Here is an 18,845-nt window from a genome sequence, read left to right on the forward strand (position 1 = left end):
TCCCGCGTATTCCGTTGTGTTGTTCTAGTTTCGTGACATAAAAAAAGGAGCTTATTGCACTATTTTGAACGATTTTCAGCAAAGCAGTGTGTCAAATACTCGATCTTGGACCTGCACTACAGAGAATGAACAGAAAACACAGTCCAACAGCGAACAAAAGGAAGCATAATAAATCATAACTAGTCAGACCCGAGACGTGCGCTGAAGTGTCGCTTTTCTCACATTTTTTCCTAACATGTCTTTCACGACAGGCGCTTTGATTCGCTCTTCTCTAAACTTGCTGCTTTATCTCAGTGTGAGTTTTACCCTGCGGCACATGCGTTTAGTGGGTCTCAGTTTCGCATTTCAGTCGTCAACTTTCCGGGCTCCACTGCCCTCCAGAACCACAGTTCAAAGCACAACATGAGCCTGAGCTCGGCGATATCTCGATAAGAGCACAACTAATAGAAACCACACGGCATGGCGGCTCAATGACCAGCGATGTTTTGAAGCAGCTGGCAACGTCGCGTTTGTACTACGACCCTCTACCCAGATAAGGTAACAGAACAGCCTCTAAAACTGCCTTCCAGAGCAAATGTTTATTTCCATAGTGATTACATTTCCATACACAGATGGAAAGTTTGTTTCAACGTATTTAACCAACCCTCAGCTGGGTTGTATCAAATGTGTGAAAAACATGATCCCCTCAGTCAAAACGAGACGACTTTCGGCTTTCCGGCACGATTTCCTGATTGATTCTGGAAGGAAGCCGGGTTAAATCGTTTTTTTATTGTCTTTTTTTTCTTCTCGGTTTTGTTTTGGTCTAAGTTGGTGGACAGCATTTAATGTTCTATTGGTGTGGAATAAGCCTTCTTTCTCTCAGACTTCCATGTTTGGCCATCCGCTCTAATCTGTTAACGATCATTTAAGTAAGGGCTTTCTATTAATGAGCAGTGAATATTAATGCTTATAGTTACTCTAAACATTCAGAGGTGCTTTAACAACAGTGTGACATAGTTTAATGTAGCCTAGTACTGATGGTGGCTGCAAAGGCAAGAGAGCTTTTTGGAAAGCAGTGATGTTAGTGCTAAGTTTGTCCTGCACTTTAAAGCTTGGGCTTAGTTTCAAAGTGAATACTAGTGTTGGAAATCGAGAACAATTTTTATTCAGAACTGATTCCATTTTTTTATTTTTAATCCTGGAAACAAATCATTTTCATGACGTTTGGTTCTGTTAATGGTTCCGCAGATGTGGATAAAACAGAAGGCCTTGTTTACCCCTTTTTGCGCGATCGGATCACAAGTAGACGAGGGAGACACATTCCCGTTTACACCTGGTGTTTTATTCCGTCTCTTTTGTCCACTTTTGACCACTTTGTCTATGGGAGGGTAAATGTAGGCTTTTTCAGATCTTTCGATCTAATGGATGAAATAAGCTCATGCAATTTACATATGAATGCAACGGGAGACGATGGGAGAACATATGGAGAGCATCAGCTTTTGTTTCTGCTCTGATAACCTCCGAACGCTGTGAGTGTGTGTTAGAAATCAGGAATGGTGAGAGAACATTGTGCTTGGTACGTTTATTGTCTGCAAACTAAACTTGGGTCTTCAGCCGACAAAGTTTAAATCCCGTCTGGCTAGAGAGCTTCCCATAATGTTTACTCATTAAGGTCAGTAGGCGAAGAGTAGACGATCTTTTGTGTCTGTTCGAACGTATTCGACCACATGAGCGTTTACACAGCAAGTAGTTTTCAACTACCTCTGGAAGTGGTTGAAAGTGGACAAGCTCAAAATGTTTCAGACCCCATTTACACCTGTATTTACTGACGTCCACTTGTGATCATGATCGACCAAAACACTTCTTAATCTTAATACCAGGTGTAAACAGGGCCTTAGTCTCAGAACTCAAATAGAACTAAATTGAACAGTATTTCTTGCACTGTTATACAGTTATATAATTTATAGTACCACACACAAAAATAAATTACAATTTATTTGAATGCACTACACAGCAAAAACATGTAACACGACCAGTCAACTCGCAGTCAAAGAATCTTACATTTCTTTATAATGAATCAAAAAGATTTAAAAATCACTTTAATAAAGTTATTAATTTGAATTGGTTTATTGATTCATTCACCTGCTCACTGAATCGTTTGGAATGGTTCTTGACTCCTTACACGTCCAATTCGAAATGAATGAATAACATACAGTATCTATGTTATGTTAATGTAAGGCTTAAATCAGTGTAAATATTGTGTGAATCTTTTCTTTGAGAGGAACTGAATTAATACATTTTCTTCAAAATCTTATAGTCCTATGTGTTTCCAACAACATGAGTGAATTTTATATTTTTGGGTAATTTTTATATATATATAGAGTAAGATAATATATATATATATATATATATATATATATATATATATATATATATATATATTTTTTTTTTATAGTACATTTTAGACATTCTACGAACTATAAGTAACTTTGCAAGTACGTATCAACTAACTCTCATTAGAGTATTAGTAGACTGTCTGCTTAATTCCACTGACTATAAATAACTTTGCAAGTACATGTCAACTTATTCTACTAATCATATAACGATAACCCTATCCTGTCAGTCTACTAATACTAGTTAGTTGACATGAAGTTGCAAATTAATGAGAGTTATTTTGCATGTAGTTAGGTGACCTTCAGAAAATGATTGAATGGTATTTTACATAAAAGCAAAAATATGTTATCAAGAATAGTATTTGTAGTATAAGGACCAATTATGAGGGTGGAATGCTTTCTCTAAATCGTTTAGGAACTGGAATCGTTAAGTGGAATATGAAGAATCGGAAGCAAATTTAAACAAAAATCCCCATCTGGTTTAACATTTGGCTTACTTAATAAGTTATAATCAATTAGTATAATGAATTATGGGCAATCAAAACTCCTCTAAAACTTGTTTGGATCTGTTTCGTTTTGTTTTTCCACTCTACCGGTTCTCTATTTGGCCTGTGACAGATTTTGGCTCTGGTCGGTCTCCCATTGCAACATCCAAAACATCCTATTTAGATTTTTTTTTTTTTTTTGAAGGACGCACGTGGGCCACACCTAAATGAACTCTGCTTCCTGTGGAAAGAAGCACTTGAGAGGTCTCCACTTTTTCCCCTTCTCTCACACTCTCGTTTTCCTACACTCCATTGCGGACGGATCCCACCTCTGTCCACGTGAGGAGACTGTTTACGAACTGTTGTGACACCCACAACTTTCTTGAAGGACAGCATGGAACTGTCTATTGGAAAACAAAAATGTACGACGAGACCAAAGCAACAGGAGACCGAAGCAACAGGAGGAACAATACACTCAATCGAATTTTGGAAATCAATGGCCTCTTGAATCCAACCGAAACTCCTTAGAGTTAGAATATTCCCAAACTGTTTCCTTAACTGCACTTAACTGCTTTTTAATGGTTCATATTTGAAGAAAATTCCTTATGAGACTTCGATCACACTGACTGATGTGTGCTATAAGTATCTGTGCAGATAACATTTCCACTGGACGGGTGCCTGTGGAAAAGACGGTGCGGCGTGGCAATGGGGGCCTGCAAAAGCAATGTTTCGCTCTACATGCTGTGTGCGTTTGTTCTATGTTCCTTGGCTTCCAGTATCCCTGATTGGAGGGCAGCCGAAAGTCCAGCATCCGTCCAAACATTTTAAGAAGATCTAAAGCATGCCATCATGCTGGCAGCTTTATGAAAGCTATTTATCTGTATCTGCCGCATATGTAGTAAGACGTGCTGCTGTAAACGCCATAACTGAAATAACAGCGTCGTTCAGAGGAAAAAGGATGACGATAATGTAAATGACAGCTGTTATGCAGACATATACTCAATGTTTTGTTAAATTATGTAATGTGTTGCCATTATGAGCTCATGGTTTCAGCATTACATAAGTAACAGTATCAAGGTCGATGAGAAATAAGAGTCCACGTAAAAAAAAGAGAAATCATTAAAATTTCCTATAAACGTGATGCATTCTCAAATATATACTATTTGTATTAATGTCGGATGGTTTTGTATGCTTTTGAAAAACTTTTTTAGCAAAAGTTTATTTTTAATGGCTCTAAAAATGTCATGTAGTGTAACTATCAGGTAAAGCGTAATCAAAAATGCTTCGTTGTGACGTCAAGACGAAACATTAGCATATTGTCCGCCCACTTATTGCGCACACAGACACCAGGGAAAACTTGAACCTCAAACCGGCAGCTGATTCCTGTGGATACTGGACAGCATCATGTCGAGAAGATGCTGTGCTCTACAATGTGAAGGTAAAGCCAGTTTTTTTTCCACCGCCCAATGACAAGTATGTGAAGAATCAGTGGTTAAAATTCATCTTTAACACGATACCACAGCACTATAATCCTAAACTTTTGCTGTGTCCCCTTTATTTTACTGACTTCTTCTCAAATCTCGGAGTTCAATGCAGGATTTGCAAAACGCTTGCTCTTGAAAGATGGTGTTCAAAATACTTAGTTTTGAGTTTTATATTGTGTAGGTCTCCTAATAATAAACTGGATAACTCACGTTATCACTGTCTTAATGAAAACTTCTGCTAATCAGCTGTGGACCACTATTACCTATAACTGTCTATTAATGCAGATTGTCTGTCGTTCTCACTACTTTGAGTAAATATTAAGCATGTAGCGAGATTTGTTTTACCAACGTTTATGTTACATCAGTCATTCACGCTAGAGCTCGGCTAATGTACTGCATACATGCACTGTTATTGATACAGTTCACATGTTCACTGCAATAAATTAGAAAAATACTCTGTAAATAAATAAGTACAACTAAAATAATCGGTTTGTTGATGGACATGCACTTGTTAATGCTTATGGTGAGGAATTACAGTTGCAACATCTCATAATGTACCTCAAACTGAGGAGTGTATCACTGAGAAACGTCCTGCTCGAGTCGTCCTTACGATGGAGTCGTCCTCTGGTTGAATAACTAGTTCTTCCAATCTTTCATCATCGGACTCGCGCTCGCATTGATATGGTCAAATCAACGTCATTGTTTGTTACTGTCTTTAGTTTACGTTGTAGGAAGCCTCAGGACAGCTAACGTTGTTATGACAATGGGCGTTTTTGTTTTCGAATTCGATTTTTGTTTTCGATTGTAAACCAATCACAACAGACTGAGCTGTCTGGCCAATCAGAGCAGAGTAGCTCGCGGAAAGGAGGGATTTAGAGAGATTGATTAATTTGACCAGTCGTTTGAGAATCATTGAAAATATGGTGATGTGCAAATGTATATTATGAGGAAATTAAACTTTTTTTTTTTTTTACCTTTGATGCATGTAAACCTGTTGTATGAAACTCCAAAACAACATTAGGAAACTTTAAAATAGCATAATAGGGGCACTTTAATAATTTTCAAATCATTCAATTTATTTATTTTAAACCCATTGACATTTTACAACCTGTCATAAACACCTCTTTTTCTGCATGTGGGTTGCACCACATGACTATGGCAAAGCAATTTCATTGAATTATTTATTATTAATCTACTTAATAAAGTAATATTTTCAATAACGAGGCTCCCCCAATGACAGCGCAATGAATTTTAATTCAGAAATTAAAAACATGTGCATCATACAAGAGGTGTATTCAAATCATTGTATGTATGAATTGCGTTTTGAATTATTCTAAACTGATTCAGACTGAAAAAAATTGCATCAACACATCAATATTTTATGATAACAATATTAATATAAATAAAAGCATCAATAATGATCATTTTCTTCATGCAACCTTTCTGGCATACTAAACAAAATGCTCTTATTCTAGGAGGTGTGTTTATCAGTTGCTCTGGGAGAGCAGCCTCTTATGTAATGTTAGATTATATTGAGACTCAATGTAAAACTCATGGGGTGGAGTAAGGAATGGGCCACTTAATTTCTGGTCCCGCTGTGAGGGATATTTGTGGCTTCCCAGCATGCTTTAGCCGTGATCTCACTTCATACAGTTCATTGCTGGGGTTTGATTCTCTATTACTGCATTTTCGAAACTTGACAACAGACCAACCTGGTCCACATCTAGAGTTCACATGCAAGATAATCCTTCATACACATTTGTCCAAGAGTCAAAACACCACGGTAAGTCCAAAAAGAAACCCAAATATTGTCAGGAACTTAAATACATCATTGCGTAACGGCCTTTGATCCGCTGTGCATTGCTGTTGGGGCTTGGCCAGTCCGGGGCGGCCATAATGGCTCCTGCAGACTCCGCTATAAACTGCGAGCCGGAGCGCGCCAAACTTCTGGAGCTCTAGCTGACCGTAAAACCCACCGAACTGACAGCACATTGGCCTGTCAGAAAAGCATAAATGACGAGGAAAGAGAGATGGAAATGATGGTAAGGTAAAGATGTGAAAAGCAACACAAAAGAGTTTCAACTGATTTTTAACATAAGACGCCAAACAAAATCAAACATGATTCAGGTCAAAGTCCACAGCCATAAGTTTTCTCTCAAAACTGACTTATGTAGATCTCATTACTTCAGAAAGCATAGATGCCTGTTCTATACTACCCGATACCCCCATAAATCAAGTGTGAACTCATCTCTGGAGAGGCGTTTCAACCTGGCACTGGTCTTTTCTTACATATCGTGACCTTAGTTCTTCCAAAAAAAGGACATTCTGTCATCATTTACTTACCCTCATGTCGTTCCAAACCTGTATGACTATTTTCTTCTGTGGAGCACCCCCTGTTTTCACTGGTTTATAAATTCATATTTTGTATACATATTAGGGGTGTAATTGTACAGTACACGTATTCGGCCTGAACCGTACGGCGCGGACGTCACGGTTCGGTGTATGCAGTCGCACGACGAATAAGTTCAGTCACAGGCAATCCACACTCTAATCCAGAAGGGGGCGCGTGAGGCAATGCAACACTGCAACATCTTGATTGACACACACCAGGGGCTGAAATTAACAGGTTATAATAAGTTAATATAATAAATTACATTTTAGTCACATATTGTCTGTGTTTGCTCCTTCAACGAAAATAGTTCCAAACAAAGGCACATTATAATCGGTTTGCGTCTCTGAACAACATGTTTCGTTTCTGAATGAATCAGCATTTGTGAACGAATCAATGTGAATGAATGAATCAATGACTCACTCATTAAGACGGTGACTTGCTGTCACCTGTTAAATCTGCAAGGTAGGCACAGGAGTTTTTATTATTTATTCATTATTGTTTACTTCCTGATGGCGTGCTGGCTCACTTATTGCCTCAATAGCCAATTTTTTTAAATGGTAATTTGTATTAACTTAAGTTTCCTTGTTGCATTACATTTGCAAGTATCATATGTTCTGTCAAAATGTAGGCATATTTATAGACAAATATACCTACTGTATGCTCCATCTATTTATGCGAATTGATTGTTCTGCTTCATGGCATTGAGTTGTTTTAAATACCAACATGACATCATGACTTTGCGTAAACATACACGCCACTTTCAAGTCAAGTGGCGTGTTATTTATACGCATTTTGAGCTATCCGCGTGTATGTCCACGCCGAAACGAACCGGCATCTTCCGCGTGTATGTCCACGCCGTTAAACGTCAGAGTGATTCCGCGTGTATGTGTACGCCGTTAAATGTCCGAGCGAAACGGAGCAAAATGTATATCTACATCTGGGGAGCGATATTTTTTTTCCTAGGATGGTAGGGGAACACTCATAAATGGTATTAACCCCAGTGACGGGTAGGTTTAGGGACGCGGTTGGGGTAGGTCATATATAAATATACAGTAATGTAACGTTAAGTCAACGGCGTTGATAAACACGCTGAAAAGCGATTATGCGTGTTGATAACACGCTAAAAATGGAAATACGAATTGGCGTGTCATACATACGCCATTTCATGAGATCAGTCTGTAAATACTATTTCTTTATACCCCCGCCCTACAGAACCCCCACTCCAAAACATCTACACGCACACCCCTGTTCTATCTGAAAAATCCCAATGCTCTTAATTCAAAACAAACGTTTCTTTACATCCTGGCACCAGAAAGGAAACACACATCTTAGATACATTATGTGTGATGGTAACCAAGCTCCAAGAACATTCTAAAATGTCTTAACCGCAATCTCTAAACACCTTTTGTTTCATCAATTCCAGACATCAATGAATTTCAAAACGTCACACCAAACTCATTACACGAGCAGACTTCAGGCTCATTGGAAAAACACGCCTGTGGCGACATTCCTGCAAAAATAATATTAGTTAATCTGAACCACACAGTTATGTTATACCCTAAAACGCTCTCACTTAAACTGATATAAACTCTTTGCAAAACAACCAAACTTACAGACAATTCTCGCAGTTTCCCTATAACTGGAATAACCTCTGATTTGCTTTCTTACAGATAAGATTCACATTTTCAGAAAAATTCAATTTACTGTCAATAATAGTTCCCAAATACTTAAAAGTCTTCACAATTTCAACAGGTTGATCACATAACATTATTTCTGTTAGGGGTTCTGGATGGTTTAAAATCAATTATTTAGTCTTACGGACATTTATCAATAAAGAACTCACTTCATTTCACTTCACTTCATTTTTCTAGTTTTAACACCTGCTCCTCATACAAGTGCCATGTCATCTGCATATTTCATTTGCATAAACAGAGCACAACAGAGGTGACAGAACACATCCTGAGGTGCCCCAGCATTTTTTTAAAAACATAATATTTGATTTAAGCCCCCGAGCACAGAAGTAGCTGCTGCCCCTATAATTGTAATGATATCAATGATAACCATGTTATCAAATATAGTTTTGCTTGGAGTATTTCGCTTTTTTCCCCCCACAAATGGCCATGAAGAGACTTTCTTTTAAACAACTGCAATTAACTAACTAAATTAAACCATTAACCTGGACTTTCCAATGCTACATATGAGAGGAAGTACAGTTTAAGAGAGCAGGTTTAATTAGTACATCTGTTTTCTTGACTTTAACCTGATGTTTGATGTTAATGTTACATCTGTGCATTTAATTTCCTGCTACTTTCTATTCAGCTCGGTCCTCTGCATTGCTGTTTTCAACTTCTTTTCTTTAAAAAGCAGTAAATCATGAGCGGCTTGGCAAGCTACATTTCAAATGAGCTTCCTCCACTAATAGCTGTCCTTGATTAACTTTGATTGAGTAGCCAATAACATGGACTCATCCTGAGAAACACAATTTTTCAAGCTAGTTTGACTATCTTTAGAAGGAAACCTGGCAATAGCAATGAAAAACCTATTGTGCAGCAGCAGGAAAATGTAAATCTCATGAGCTGAGAAAACATCAGCTGTATAAATACATACAAGACATCTCTGTGGAATAGAGGCATTACTGAAACTTGGCTCCAGAGGAAATGTTCTTCTTTTGGAGACCACCATTTTTTCCCCCGTATCAAGTTATTTTCATTGGCATTTGCGATGTATAACATTGTTTTGTGGTTTCCCATATTGTTATATATGGTTGTAAGGTTTTGTCAGATTACTTTGCAACACATGTACAGGCCTCTCTTAAAAGATACTACTGTAACCAAAATAATAATCTTAAAATTTGGATGTATACTATAACATTACTTATGAGGCTCTTACATGTTGAGAAGAATGTGGAATGAGCACCTTCACGTAAGAAAGCTATGAGCCATTCTGCTCCACATATTTTCCCTATAGAGGAATTTGAAGATATTCCTGGATTTAGAGGCTTTGTGCAACACGTCCCATGGTTTCATCAAGCAGATGTCAGATATAACACTATGTATCCTGTTGTTCTTTAGAAAAAGACATACAGGTTTGATGATATGAGAGAAATATTCATGTGGCTTTGTTAACAGCTTTGGTTAACAACCTCCCTGACATTTACAGAACAGCATTCCCTCATTTCTCCTGTGTTTCCAATTCTTTGACCTTTCTGCTTCTCAAAAACGCATATTATAAATATCCAGTTGTATATAAAGATTGTTTATCTTGGTTTACCTGCAGTTAATACATGTCAAAGTCTGCAAAGTCTCTCATTTCAGTCATGGTACTGAAAAGTACACAAGTCCAAATGTCTGGTACCTGTAACGTGTGATATGTCTTGTATTGATTGTTTTCCATTTGACAAGTTTTACGTCTGAGATCACTGTAAACATATGGTCTCCAGACCTACTTCATTTATCTCACACAATGCAAGATGGCAATAAATCTTGATTTGATTCCAAAGATCACATACGAGACAAACACCTTTCATGAACCCAAACATGGGGCCTTCAAGACGTTTGCCAACCAGCCCCATCCATCCATGTGAAACCGACAGTGGCTACTGTTCTAGTGTGACAGCCGGTTGAAACAGGATTGAGAATTTGTTTAAGTAAAACGTCAAAATCCACTGGCTGGAGCAGGTGCTGCATTTGGCTGGATCATATCGATCTTACGGTGGTTGGAAACTATCTACGACTGGCAGGTTGTGCTGTTTGGAACAGCAATAATGAAACTGAAAAAACAAGTGTCCCTCTACATCCTCAGCCTGGAGAGATGATTGAAAAAACCCTGGATTTTTGTCAAAATTCTGTCAGCGAGCTTCAACATTCAATCGTCACTTGATGCCATAATTGAATTATCTTTTCTGTCCCAATTCAAGCACTTAAAGGGGTTTCCCTACCAGGCTTTCAACACTGTAACATAATTGCTGGTGCCTCTATGATACAACGGGGTTATGTTGATTAAGTAATTAACACCATCTGTGCAGGAGATCCTATTGTTTATGTCCATAAAGGATGTGAACTGTGGCCATGAAGGGCACAACCGAACCTTTGGCAAATAAATTTGAAAACAAGCAGTAGAATTAAAATGAACTAAAACAAACATTTCATAGAAATAAATCTTCACAAATGCTTGTTCCAGGGGCGTCACCAGAACATATAGAATTGGGGGCAAACTTTTTTATAATCTGAGAAACAGACATTCTCTAAAATGATAACAACCTATATGTATCAAAACACCAAAACACAAGTACATCCTACAACACCAAAATCCATTTGCATTATGCCTATACACTTTGAGTCACAACAGCTTTTCAGTTGCACCAATAACACCATAATAATAAAAACAACATACCATATAGCAATACAAATATGTATGTCTGTAACATACTGAAGTGTACCAAAGATTTTGAGTGTACTCACCATTAAAAAAGGCAGTGGGTCTCATTTAGTCATTTAGACTCATATAGTCATTTATATCATTTTGTTTCAGGTTCCATTTTGTGCATTAATGTGTTAAATAGGCTATGAATTTTATTAAATAGGCCTAGGCCTATCATAATCCTTCCTCTTGAATCTTAACATGTAATGCTGGCGCGTGGTATCAGACATAACATGTACACAATGTGAAAAAATCAAATAAAAAATTGTACAGAGATAATGGCAAAAAAAGCGAATTTTAGATTTTATCTAAATGCCTATCCAAGTCAAAACTTACCATAATCAGCCTTCACAACATTTACACCAGCTCTAGCACGACCACCGACACAAGCAGCAACGGCCGCTCAAGCACAACCACCAATACAAGTAGGCCTAACAGACACAGACCAGTCCCCGAGAAGGATCCATTACTGAATATCTCCCCTCTGGACTTTCATTCTACAACAGATAACAATATCCCAGAGCAAGCTAACGCTGATGGAGACAAACCTTTCCAGCCACGGAATTTTGATTTTCCTACTAGGCGCTTTGTCAGAAGCTTTAAAGCAGGTTGGTTTTTAACGTGGAAATGGCTTTATTATGTAAAACATGCAGACAAAGCCTTATGTTTTATTTGCTGCTCTGCCGTAGAGAAGAAACTAATTAATGATGAAAAAAATAAGGGCAAATTCTGCTTTTTTGAAAGCAGGCTTTACAAATTGGTGGAAGGCAGGCGAAAAGTTCAAAGAACATGAGAAGTCACACTTTTATTTGGAAGCAGTAAATAAAATGGCAGCATTGAATAGCAAGCCTATTAATGCTCTGCCCTCGGATTTAAAAGAACAAAACACTGCCAGGACAGTTTTGGAGCTAGCCTTTAGGTCGGTTAAATTTCTAGCTCGAGAGGGTCTGCCTATGAGAGGATGGTCTCATGTTTTGGAAGATCTCAGTGTTTTGGCAGCTTATGCTTGAACGTACGCATTTGGTACCAGCTTGTAAATGGTTGCTTGACACCATACAGAATGAAATTTTAGAACGAATTGCATGCTGTTCAGCAAGCTGTCCATACTATGGCCTTACTGCCTGCGGGACTACGGACATAAGCTCAGACGAGCAGTTCTCTTGCCACCTGTACTACGTCGACATAAACCTTGCACAGCAAAGTGCATTTTTAGGATTTTATAACACACCAGACATTACATAGGAAACTTTATTTTCCTGTGTGAAAGATGAGCTTTTGCGTTTGAATCTCCCTTTGTAAAAACTGCAAGGGTATTGCATTGATGGCGCACATAATATGTTTGGTCGCCTCGCTGGGGTGCAAGCACATCTTAAAGAAATTTGTCCTTGCTTGCTGTTTATGCATTGCTGCAACCATTTTCTAGCTCTGCTGCTGCAAGAACTCGTGCGGGAGGTGCGTTTGGTAGCTGATGCATTCAGTTTTGTTCAGAACATCACAACAGTTATCAGGGAGTCAGCAAAGTGCAAAAACATTTGAGTTGTTCTTCAACTGGGATGTAACCAACCTACTCAGGCTGTGTCCAACAAGGTGGTGTGTCAGAGCTAAAGCAATATCGAGAATAATCCATGCCTATGGCCTTGTTTTGCAAACTCTAGATACACTTCAGCAGGACAGCAGTGTTCATGGTGAAACAGACAAAAATATACGGGCTTCTAAAGCAAGCCAGAAAAGGGAGAACATTTGTTGGTCTTCTGTGTTGCAAGGCACTTTCTGGTCCTTGTGAGTACTAAACTGTACCATGTAGTGGAAAAGCGTAAAAAAGAAAGAAAAAAAAAGTCATGTTTTTCTTTAGTCATGTTTGATTTTGCCTAGAGCACTAAGTGAACCAGGACTGCGACTGATGCATGGCCCTCAAACAAAAAATATATAAATATATGAACCCTTCCAAGCGTGGTGTAGAGAGAAGGTAGGACAAATAAGATTAATTCAAACAGATTTTAATAACAGAAGGCAAACCTTCAACAAACTCAGAGCAACGATAACGATAACCGACAAAGGAAACAGAAACACAGGCGTATGATGATTGGAGAAACAGAGGTGATACAAATAAGGGAGCTAATGAGTAACCATAGAGACTAACTAGACAAACTGAGAACAAAGGAGACAGGAAACTGATGAGTGCAAACTAAAAGTCCATGAAAAGGGAGCTAACTGAACATAATCGTGACAGAACACCGCCAGGATGAGAAGCCATTATGGAGTCTTGGCTGATGACATCCGGGGGACAACTGACGAAGAAGAAGCCGTTGATAGTGGAGCCCTAGGCGCAGACAGAGAGCCGATGGAACCGGAGGCTCCTGAGGCTGTGACAGAGCTGTTGGATGACCCCTCGAGGTGGAACCGGGGTACCTAAAGAATAAGGCGGAACTGGAGCAACTGAGGGATGGGAGGGATGGCGGAGCATGACAGAGCTGTAGAGGGGGAGAGCTGGAGCGCAGCAGACCTGTCCGTGGCGCAGGATGGGAAATGTCAGACCGAGGTGGAGCCGGTGGTCCGAGGGAGCCCGGTGGAGCCATAGGGCTGATGGTCCCTGGTGGAGCCGAGGGAGAGAGGAACGAAGGCGGAGGGAGTCAGGGCGACGGGCTGAGGTGGAGTGACGGAATCAGGCCGGCCGGACGCGGAGCTGGGGGATCCATGTGCTTGGGTGAAGCTGGTGGCTCTAATACCCAAGGCTTATCCATACTGCAAAGCATCAGGGTAGAAGACAAGGGGCTGCAGGAAACCAGCCAAGACAGAGCTGAAGGACTGGCTGGATCTTGATGAGATGGCAGGAGAGAGAGGCTGAGCGGGATCAGTGACAACAACACCATCCCAACACAGGGTGATGAAACAGGCTTTGTGCTGAGCAGGACCAGCGGCAATGAACAGACGACCCAGGGCTGGACAGGACCAGAGATGATGAACAGACATATGGACTGGTGGTGATAAGAGTTTGTGGGTGGGCTTGTGGAAAGTATTACCTCCATTTCCCAGTTGATAAGCCTCTCATCTGTGTCCAGCTCCACCAACACTCTTGCACAGATGTTGCTGGTTCACACACCTGGTCAGACTCACTGTGGGGCTTCATCTCCGGGACGATGGTCAGCACTGTCCTTATCACAGGCAAATCCATCAGGCAGGCCTTAGCTCCCCGTCTGCGGTGGGCTCTGGCTTCTCATCCGCGGTGCAGGGTGAAGGTTGGCTGGACTTGGCGTGGTGACTGGTGCAAGGTGGGAGCGACATTTCCTTGGCATACACGCACTCCACACACCGGAGAATGGCCTCACTTTTGGTAAGTCCAAAGGGGAATAAAAATGTGCTCCTATCCAAAACGAAGATTTCAACATCTCATCATTAAAATGAAAGCATTGGGTGAGCTGGCAGAAGCAAACTGAATATTTGAAAAAATAAAAGAAGAAAAAAAGTCCTTCCTGGGCAAAAGCAGGGAAATTTGCTGCATAATATTATTGGGGCCGGTTATTCTGTCACGTTTCCAAGCGTGGTGTAGAGAGGAGGTAGGACGAAGATGATTACTTACTGGAAACTAACTGAACATAATCGTGATATATGTCAAATTAAAGTCTCTCTGAGGGCTGACACTAGACCTACTGGATCTGTCTTTGCTCACCCGCCACAAAACACACCAGAATTTGTCTCACAAGTAGGCAAACTTGACTAGAAATTGCAGCAATATTACACAAATTGGATTGTAACGCAACTAATAAATTTGTCCAGAAATTCAGCTTCATCACAGCAGGCATTTAACAAGCATCTTACTCTTTGACATCCACTTGCATAACTTTTTGGATGCACTTTAGGGAAACCTATGATAGCTAATCATAACCCAAATGCTGATCTACAGCTGCAAGTCACTCTACAGCTGCCATGGGGTTAGTCATGACTGTAGATAAGAAAAACACACATGATGGGCTCAATAGTCCTTACCTCAAAAACACTCCAAGATATTGCTTCTGTTTTTAAAAAGAGCTTTAAAGGAATATATTAAAGTAAACTAAAAATATAAATTACTCCCCCTCATTCCAAACCTGTATGAAGAAGAAGAAATTTTTAAGAATGTTCATGCTGCTCTTTTCCATAGATTAAAAGCATAAAGATACGAGTGTTATTAAATGAATACAGAATTTCACAGGCTACAAATAGCCACATTATTACAAAAATTGGGCAGCAATTCAACTAATAAATAGCCAGTGTTTTACTAGCAGTGCACACAGAAGCTCAGCTTCATCACAGCAGGCATTTAACAAGCTTCTGACGAACAGAGCCCACTCACTGACGTGAACCTGCATCACTTTCTGGATGCAGTGCAGGGAAATCTATGATAGCTAATCGTAATCCAAGCACTGAGCTGCATCTGCAATTTAGCCTACACAGCAGCTGAGGGGTTAGTCATACCTGCAGATAAGAAAAACACACAATAACAGTTAACCATCCTTTCCTCAAAAACACCCCAAGATAACAGTTCTTAAAGTAGTGCCTGGATTTATGATGGTAGAGAGATTAAAATCTCTTCCTGCTTCTGTTGTTTTTTTGGGGGGGTTTTTCGCTGAGAGGTTTAAAAGCATAGTTAAGCTAAAAATGAAAGTTCTGTCATCAGATGGGCTACTTTTATGGTGGTTTTTGGAGCTTCAAAGGAAAAGAGCAGTATGGACATTCTTTAAAGTTGAAATGAAATGGAAATATAAAATGATATCATAAAATGCATCTTAATAATGTTATTGTGAAACCGTTCATAATTATTTTATAATATCTCATATTCTTGATCTTACGGTGAAACGACAGACTTCTCTTTGGTGACATATGCTGGACTTCTCCAATCACTTCAATCACAATCACAAACTCCGCCCCTTTCTTATATTCAGATATGCTTCTATCCAATCAACAACCAAGGGATATAACCAAGTCCCCGCCCTACATGTTTTACTTTTTTTTAATAATCCATTTCACTTGGTTGTACGTCACAATACGGAAGAAATGATCGGTAAATTACTTATTCTGTTACATTGCATATTTAAAATTTCGAGTGTGTTTAAGTCACGTCACAATGGTCGTGCCAAGTGCAAATGAACACTACCATAAACTCAAAATACCATTAAAAACACTTTCTTCAAGCCTTGACGTTTCCAGGTTGTGCACGTCATTTAAAAAAAAAAACACAGTGAAGCTAATAATTATAAATGTTGATAGTACAATTTAGTTTTTACACATTTCCTGAACCATTAATGAAGAATAGCATTGATGATAGCCAGTAAACACTCATTTATCTGGTTTATGAGGAGGCAATATTATGCAACAAGACTACATTTCCCATCACTCTCTGCTATAGCCTAGGAATAATAGAATACACAGATCTATCCAAATGTGCATCTATTTATGTTACATTAGAATTAAAAACTATCAGGCTTTTTGGACAACATCCATCTTATTTAAAAACAAAATCACTTGAACGCAGTCAACGCACATCATGTTGGAATTTCCGAACTCAAAAGTAGGAACTTCCCTAGAGCACTTGAAAACAGGATCCTTAATCCTTTTTTTATTGCTGTTGCTAGAACGTGTATCATAACTGATCAAAATGTAGCCTATCTTAATTTTCAAATCAGTACTGGCAGTACCGCACATGCTCAGACACTTATTCTTTTTTATATATAACAAACAAATGTCAATGCCAAATGGAAATGTGAAATGTGAGTGAGACCATTTTGTCCTTGGCCGTTTCTCTATTCATGGAACATCAAAAAATATTTTGCTTCCATAAAGCTCCACAAGACATTTCAGAAAATTCTTGGGTAACAACCAATAGTAAATGATACTCCACTACACTCCACTATGATGTTCAGAGTCTTTATAATTGATTGAGATCTGTTCTGGTACAACATGACGTAGCCAAATAATTCCTAGAAATTGCTCCAGGCAAGAGATTGCTGTGATTTCAGTACTTCAAGACCGGTTAGCACACAGTCAGTGGAATATTATGTAGCGACAGCTGGTTTTAACTGACAACAAAACATGTTTAAAAGGTGTGTGTCCTTTATGGTGCAAGAATTAACATAGCAAATACTTAAATCTCTGCCAGATTAAAATAACATGCCTGAAATTCTTCAGCAATCAGTGTTTGTGTATCATGTTTAGGAGAAATTAGGAAAAATTTAGATGAATTCAATATGTGGACCTTATGGTTTGGATTGGGAACTTTAGTAACTCTCGGTTGAGAGTCTAAGGACTAGAGTTGGAATATTTACAAATATTTGGTATTGGAAATTATATTTTGATGACTTTATATTCATCAAAGAATCCTGAAAAATGTATGATGCCAAGTCAGTTTAATGGGATTTTAAAAACATCCTGACTCATCAGTCTCTCCTTTTCACTGTTAGGCAATTTCTCTGGTCCATCTAACAGAAATACAACCTCTGGCCTAAAACGCTGTTATGGATGGTCATGGGTGATGGCCAAGGTCATAGTGAACGAAACCTTGGAACATTTAACAAGAAAAGGAAGAAAACTGAGTTGTGAGAAACTTCCCATTAAACAGTGAAATGGCTGCAGTGTCTTTGTTATGGGTGTCTTCAGACAATGCAATTTATGACTCCACCGAATGAAGAGGTTTTGGCAGCGGATCATAGATAAGGAATTTCTGTGCCTGCACTATGTGGGAAATGAGGGGAACGTTCATGTTTGACGCTAGATTTCGTGTCAGTGCTTCTGTATGTGAGGTGGGACTCATGTTTCAGTATACTGAAATCATTATCTGATAATTATATGGCTCATAAGTATGGCTGTGGCTTAGTTGTGGTAATTGAAAGGTTGTATGTTAAATCACAAAGTGTGATGTATAAGATACCATCATTGTAGTCTCACCTGTATGTAGCCAGACGTTTGATCATTAGCAAAAGGACTAGTCCAAAATGTATCTTATTCTGACTTCAACAGGAAGACTAAGGATACTAAGTGCCTCAAACAAAACTCTTAAACAAACAAACATTTTACAACACAGCAAGGTTGCTTTAAATTACTTCCATTTGAGCTGTATAGGCCGCTGTTATGAGTGATGAATCATCTAAACGAAATGATAACAAGTCCAGATGTTCCTCAATAAACTGTCCCAAACATTACTTGCAGATGGATTTGTTGACAGGGCCTAATTTGGGAGCATCTAGATGTGGTGTGATACAGATTCTAGGTCACCACTGAAATTAAAAGAGGCAGAATTTTAAGCAAACAAATGCTACACTGCTCCAATTTTGACAACAACCAACATCAGCCTACCATCAAAGGTTGACCAACAAAGCACCACGAGAAAAGTCAATATGTGACACTCATAAGTGAGTGAACAAAAGCAGATTAGGCCAAACTGTTCAAGACCAGCCCATATGGGTTACAACTGCACACATTTTCCGAATCGCAAATCCTGCTGATCAAAGAAAGCATCTTCTGAAATTGAGGAATATTGCTTTCTTGAACTAGTTTTGCCATATGTGACAATTTTACACTAAATAAGAAGTATATTGTATCTTGTATATGAATACATCATTTTTTTTTTTTCATTCATTTACTAATCTTACATTGGTTCTGATCACATAACCAGGCAGAAAATAGATATTTGTTGCTTTGTATGTTAAAGGTCAGTTGGCCA

The 18,845-nt window shown here is 38.9% G+C and overlaps 1 protein-coding gene across 1 annotated transcript in view; it reads left to right on the forward strand.

Annotated features, from left to right (window-relative positions):
* Window positions 1–314: 314 nt before the first annotated feature.
* The window catches only part of abi3bpb (ABI family, member 3 (NESH) binding protein b), a 54,305-nt gene continuing 35,774 nt past the window's right edge, over window positions 315–18,845 (forward strand). The window contains exon 1 of the mRNA XM_084417982.1: window positions 315–537. The gene's annotated coding sequence lies outside the window, so the exon portion shown is untranslated. The remainder of the gene's footprint in view (window positions 538–18,845) is intronic.

Source organism: Rutilus rutilus (assembly GCF_951802725.1).
Source record: "Rutilus rutilus genome assembly, chromosome: 8".
In the NCBI taxonomy this organism is placed as follows: Eukaryota; Metazoa; Chordata; class Actinopteri; order Cypriniformes; family Leuciscidae; genus Rutilus; species Rutilus rutilus.